At 35.3% G+C, this 6392-nt stretch overlaps 1 long non-coding RNA gene across 1 annotated transcript; it reads right to left on the bottom strand.

Annotated features, from left to right (window-relative positions):
- Positions 1-3132: 3132 nt before the first annotated feature.
- On the bottom strand, positions 3133-5176 carry LOC120352091. The gene is made up of 2 exons (XR_005571698.1): positions 5077-5176; positions 3133-4125 (listed from the first exon to the last, which is right to left on the bottom strand). It is a non-coding gene; the product is annotated as an uncharacterized LOC120352091 (long non-coding RNA).
- Positions 5177-6392: the final 1216 nt, after the last annotated feature.

Raw genomic sequence — 6392 nt, 5'->3', positions numbered from 1 at the left:
CCGCCAACTAGCAAAGGCTAGAGGCTATACATTTTCTTCCCCGCCAACTAGCAAAGGCTAGAGGCTATACATTTTCTTCCCCGCCAACTAGCAAAGGCTAGAGGCTATCCCCCGCCAACTAGCAAAGGCTAGAGGCTATAATTTTTCTTCCCCGCCAACTAGCAAAGGCTAGAGGCTCTACTTTACTAATATCACTCCAATCTTAAAACTAAACTTAGATTTCTAATTTCTTAATTCTAATGACTTATCACTAAACTAAACTAATGCACTACCTGACCACCAGGAGTGGATGATCCCCCCGCCAACTAGCAAAGGCTAGAGGCTATACTTTCTCGTCCCCCGCCAACTAGCAAAGGCTAGAGGCTGTCCCCCGCCAACTAGCGAAGGCTAGAGGCTATACATTTTCTTCCCCGCCAGCTAGCAAAGGCTAGAGGCTTTCCCCCGCCAACTAGCACAGGCTAGAGGCTATACTTCACTTTTACTTCAGCCTTAATCTAATCTTAATCCAGCATTAATCTAATATTTACATCGCCAGTGTCATAGAACAAGTCAGACCAGGCCACAGTGTAACAGTACCTCACCTGCCCATCAAATTAGTGCTGTACTGAGCCCGCAACCATCATGAAAAAGCTGTGAGACCACCACAAAGGGCACTGATCAGAAATGAAATACTCGACTGACAACTGCAAATATCCTACGGGGATCCTAACAACTCAACCCCTATTTATAGTGATTGTCTTACACCACAGCCATCCACAAACCACAATCAAACAGTAGCACATGTTCGTCCAGTTGTTGGCACGCGGAAATGCGATCTGCAGGTCAGTTGACTCTAACTTGAAAGCATCCATTGGACTCAGAACCAACCGGATAGAACTTGGCACTGCCGAGAGGGTTGGGATGAACTATGTTATAATACTAACCGCCACAAACATCCCATCCCTAAATGTCTGTGTTATGGGAAAGTGTTAAGAAGTTCTAGCCTGTCTTAAAATAATATAAATACCAGATACCTCATACCAAATTCACCGGTCCATATCTTCATTACGGTAGTGGCGCTGCTCTCCATTGATAACTGATGTATGTCTTTCCATAAACGTTTCTTTACGTTCATATAGTCCTGTTGGAATAAACAAAACCTAGGTTAATAATCATGATTTAAAAATAGTATCAACTGTAATAAATATATTAAAGTTAAGCCTACCTTAAGTTTTAGAAATTAATTGAAGATATTTTCAAAAAAATCAACTAAGATTATTTTTTGACAGGAGCATGCTTTCGTGTGTGCTCACAAGTCTCTTTAATTATGGAAAGCTTCCACACATCAATGTTCACTCTACAAACTTAAAAAATGAACTTTTTTATTGGGGGTTGTGCATTCAATTGGTCTTGAAACTAATTATTTTTAATAAAATTCAATTAATAAATCTGACAAATTGGATTGTTTCAACTATTGGCCAACCTTGAAAAACGTAATTTGACCTAAAAATAAAAATGTAATAGGCCTATAATAATTTTATTTCATGATGTAACTTAGCCTTGCCTTTATTTTAGTTTTGAATCCAAACTACTTGTAGGCTAAAGCATTTCAATAAAAAAAATTACTAGGCTATAAAAACATTTCAAAGATTTTGTGATGGAGCATTTTTAATGGAATGAACTACATTATTGAAATAGAATGTATAGAACTTACTCGAGATTGATAGAATTTCTTTTAAATAATTAAGAAAAGTATGTGATAGGAAAAGAAAGAGTAATAAGAATTGTCCGTATAGAATCGATAAGAAAAATATAGAATGATCAAAATGATTATTTAAGTATTTTAAAAGATATCTAAATTTTAAACTATTTGAGAAAGCTGGGCTCAAAATAGTTAATTAAAAAGCTAACAAGTACGGTATTGAAATGAAAAATCATTATATATTATTATGAGGCAGTTTAAAAAACTGAATATATCTAGACTTGGATGAAGAACAAATAACAACCAGCTAAAATGAATGCTTCAAAAGAATTAAAGTTAAGTTTAAGAGTTGAATATTTACACTTGAAAGAAAAAGTGAATTCAACTAACCTTCAAACCATGAATTAGCGTAGGAAAAAGTTTACTCTGTAGTATAATCTCATTACTGAAAACTAAATTAACAATTGATGTAATTAAAAACTTTACAAATTGAATTAAAAATGAGAATTAATGCACTAGCAAATAATTTTACGAAAAGTGAATGATCAACTAACTTTGACATCCTCACTCAAGTAGGTACTGGGGGGAGACAGCCACTCGTACGACGGAACGCTCGGACGACTTTGCAAACAAACCATTTACAACTCTGTCGACATTGTAAACAAACTATATATAGCTAATCCATGACGTAGGCAGCTCTCAGCTCTCAGATGAACCTGAAACTTACTCAAGAAACAGACCATTAATACAATGTTGATAAATTATAAATTACAACTTTAACTTATCATTAAACTAAACTAAGGCACTTCCTGAACCAACAGGAGTACATGTTCCCCCCGCCAACTAGCAAAGGCTAGAGGCAACGCTTTCTCGTCCCCCGCCAACTAGCAAGGCTAGAGGCTATCACCCGCCAACTAGCAAAAGGCTAGAGGCTATCCCCCGCCAACTAGCAAAAGGCTAGAGGCTATCCCCCGCCAACTAGCAAAGGCTAGAGGCTATCTCTCCGCCAACTAGCAAAGGCTATAGGCTATCCACGGCCAACTAGCAAAGTCTAGAGGCTATACTTTAATGATATAACTTCAGAATTATCAATGGTATATAGTCACTTATAAACTAAATTTCATGCAAGTTAAGACTTAAATTAGGTTAGAAATCAGTTTAAACCCAAGGTTTTACAGGATTGCATTGATCTTCAGTTCCGCGCCAACTAGCAAAGGCTAGAGGCTATCCCCCGCCAACTAGCAAAGGCTAGAGGCTATACATTTTCTTCCCCGCCAACTAGCAAAGGCTAGAGGCTATACACTTTCTTCCCCGCCAACTAGCAAAGGCTAGAGGCTATCCCCCGCCAACTAGCAAAGGCTAGAGGCTATACATTTTCTTCCCCGCCAACTAGCAAAGGCTAGAGGCTATACACTTTCTTCCCCGCCAACTAGCAAAGGCTAGAGGCTATCCCCCGCCAACTAGTAAAGGCTAGAGGCTTTACTTTACTAATATCACTCCAATCTTAAAACTAAACTTAGATTTCTAATTTCTTAATTCTAATGACTTATCACTAAACTAAACTAATGCACTACCTGACCACCAGGAGTGGATGATCCCCCCGCCAACTAGCAAAGGCTAGAGGCTATACTTTCTCGTCCCCCGCCAACTAGCAAAGGCTAGAGGCTGTCCCCCGCCAACTAGCAAAGGCTAGAGGCTATCCCCCGCCAACTAGCAAAGGCTAGAGGCTATCCCCCGCCAACTAGCAAAGGCTAGAGGCTTTCCCCCGCCAACTAGCACAGGCTAGAGGCTATACTTCACTTTTACTTCAGCCTTAATCTAATCTTAATCCAGCATTAATCTAATATTTACATCGCCAGTGTCATAGAACAAGTCAGACCAGGCCACAGTGTAACAGTACCCCACCTGCCCATCAAATTAGTGCTGTACTGAGCCCGCAACCATCATGAAAAAGCTGTGAGACCACCACAAAGGGCACTGATCAGAAATGAAATACTCGACTGACAACTGCAAATATCCTACGGGGATCCTAACAACTCAACCCCTATTTATAGTGATTGTCTTACACCACAGCCATCCACAAACCACAATCAAACAGTAGCACATGTTCGTCCAGTTGTTGGCACGCGGAAATGCGATCTGCAGGTCAGTTGACTCTAACTTGAAAGCATCCATTGGACTCAGAACCAACCGGATAGAACTTGGCACTGCCGAGAGGGTTGGGATGAACTATGTTATAATACTAACCGCCACAAACATCCCATCCCTAAATGTCTGTGTTATGGGAAAGTGTTAAGAAGTTCTAGCCTGTCTTAAAATAATATAAATACCAGATACCTCATACCAAATTCACCGGTCCATATCTTCATTACGGTAGTGGCGCTGCTCTCCATTGATAACTGATGTATGTCTTTCCATAAACGTTTCTTTACGTTCATATAGTCCTGTTGGAATAAACAAAACCTAGGTTAATAATCATGATTTACAAATAGTATCAACTGTAATAAATATATTAAAGTTAAGCCTACCTTATGTTTTAGAAATTAATTGAAGATATTTTCAAAAAAATCAACTAAGATTATTTTTTGACAGGAGCATGCTTTCGTGAGTGCTCACAAGTCTCTTCAATTATGGAAAGCTTCCACAACATCAATGTTCACTCTACAAACCTAAAAAATGAATTTTTTATTGGGGGTTGTGCATTCAATTGGTCTTGAAACTAATTTTTTTTAATAAAATTCAATTAATAAATCTGACAAATTGGATTGTTTCAACTATTGGCCAACCTTGAAAAACGTAATTTGACCTAAAAAGAAAAATGTAATAGGCCTATAATAATTTTATTTCATGATGTAACTTAGCCTTGCCTTTATTTTAGTTTTGAATCCAAACTACTTGTAGGCTAAAGCATTTCAATCAAAAAAATTACTAGGCTATAAAAACATTTCAAAGATTTTGTGATGGAGCATTTTTAATGGAATGAACTACATTATTGAAATAGAATTTATAGAACTTACTCGAGATTGATAGAATTTCTTTTAAATAATTAAGAAAAGTATGTGATAGGAAAAGAAAGAGTAATAAGAATTGTCCGTATAGAATCGATAAGAAAAATATAGAATGATCAAAATGATTATTTAAGTATTTTAAAAGATATCTAAATTTTAAACTATTTGAGAAAGCTGGGCTCAAAATAGTTAATTAAAAAGCTAACAAGTACGGTATTGAAATGAAAAATCATTATATATTATTATGAGGCAGTTTAAAAAACTGAATATATCTAGACTTGGATGAAAAACAAATAACAACCGGCTAAAATGAATGCTTCAAAAGAATTAAAGTTAAGTTTAAGAGTTGAATATTTACACTTGAAAGAAAAAGTGACTTCAATTAACCTTCAAACCATGAATTAGCGTAGGAAAAAGTTTACTCTGTAGTATAATCTCATTACTGAAAACTAAATTAACAATTGATGTAATTAAAAACTTTACAAATGAGAATTAATGCACTAGCAAATAATTTTACGAAAAGTGAATGATCAACTAACTTTGACATCCTCACTCAAGTAGCTACTGGGCACATCTGATATTGTCGTCTGCTTTCTCCAGATGATCGGGCCTGGTACGTGCTCAGCTGTCCAATCAGTGATGTAAAAATATAAATATTTTTCAAGATTACCAAGCGATAAACAATTTTATCTGTTGAATAAATTTTTCAAATTACCTGGAAAATCATCAAATAATTATATTATCAACTTATTTTCTTTCATATGAAATATTCAATTTAATTCTTCTGAGAGCGCTATCATTAAAAGCAATGTTTTGAAAATTGGAAATTGCTCAAACAGAGAGTAGCCGTTATTGATTTCTGCGAAGAGTGTATAATATAACTTATAGTCCAAGCGATGATTGTTAAATTAAACATCAACCTGTAAAGAATTTAATGCTCTATAAGCTTATAATCAGAATGTTTTTTCAACGTTTTCTAATTATAAGAACAAGAAAAGCAAAAAATTAGAGGCGAACGGTGTTTTACCAATTATGTCACACCTTCAAGATCAGATATAAAAAAAAGTTGTGAGATCAATATTACAGGGAATAATGCATGCTTAAATTTCGTTCACAACAAAGGTAAAATTCACTCCAAAACTGAATAATTGAAGCTTTTTCCAGTTTACCTTGTCTGTACCCAACGTTGTAATTTGCAAAATTATAATATAATAACATCGGAAATTAATATGTAATTCAAATCATATGTCACATCTAAATCATATGTAATATTAGCTGTTTATTCCTGTTCGAAATACTCAATCTTATTGTATCTAATATTGTATAATAATATTGATCTCACAACTTTTTTTTATATCTGATCTTGAAGGTGTGACATAATTGGTAAAACACCGTTCGCCTCTAATTTTTTGCTTTTCTTGTTCTTATAATTAGAAAACGTTGAAAAAACATTCTGATTATAAGCTTATAGAGCATTAAATTCTTTACAGGTTGATGTTTAATTTAACAATCATCGCTTGGACTATAAGTTATATCATACACTCTTCGCAGAAATCAATAACGGCTACTCTCTGTTTGAGCAATTTCCAATTTTCAAAACATTGCTTTTAATGATAGCGCTCTCAGAAGAATTAAATTGAATATTTCATATGAAAGAAAATAAGTTGATAATATAATTATTTGATGATTTTCCAGGTAATTTG

This window comes from Nilaparvata lugens, chromosome 6 (assembly GCF_014356525.2).
Source record: "Nilaparvata lugens isolate BPH chromosome 6, ASM1435652v1, whole genome shotgun sequence".
NCBI lineage: Eukaryota > Metazoa > Arthropoda > Insecta > Hemiptera > Delphacidae > Nilaparvata > Nilaparvata lugens.
This window is presented reverse-complemented; position numbering and strand designations above follow the sequence as displayed.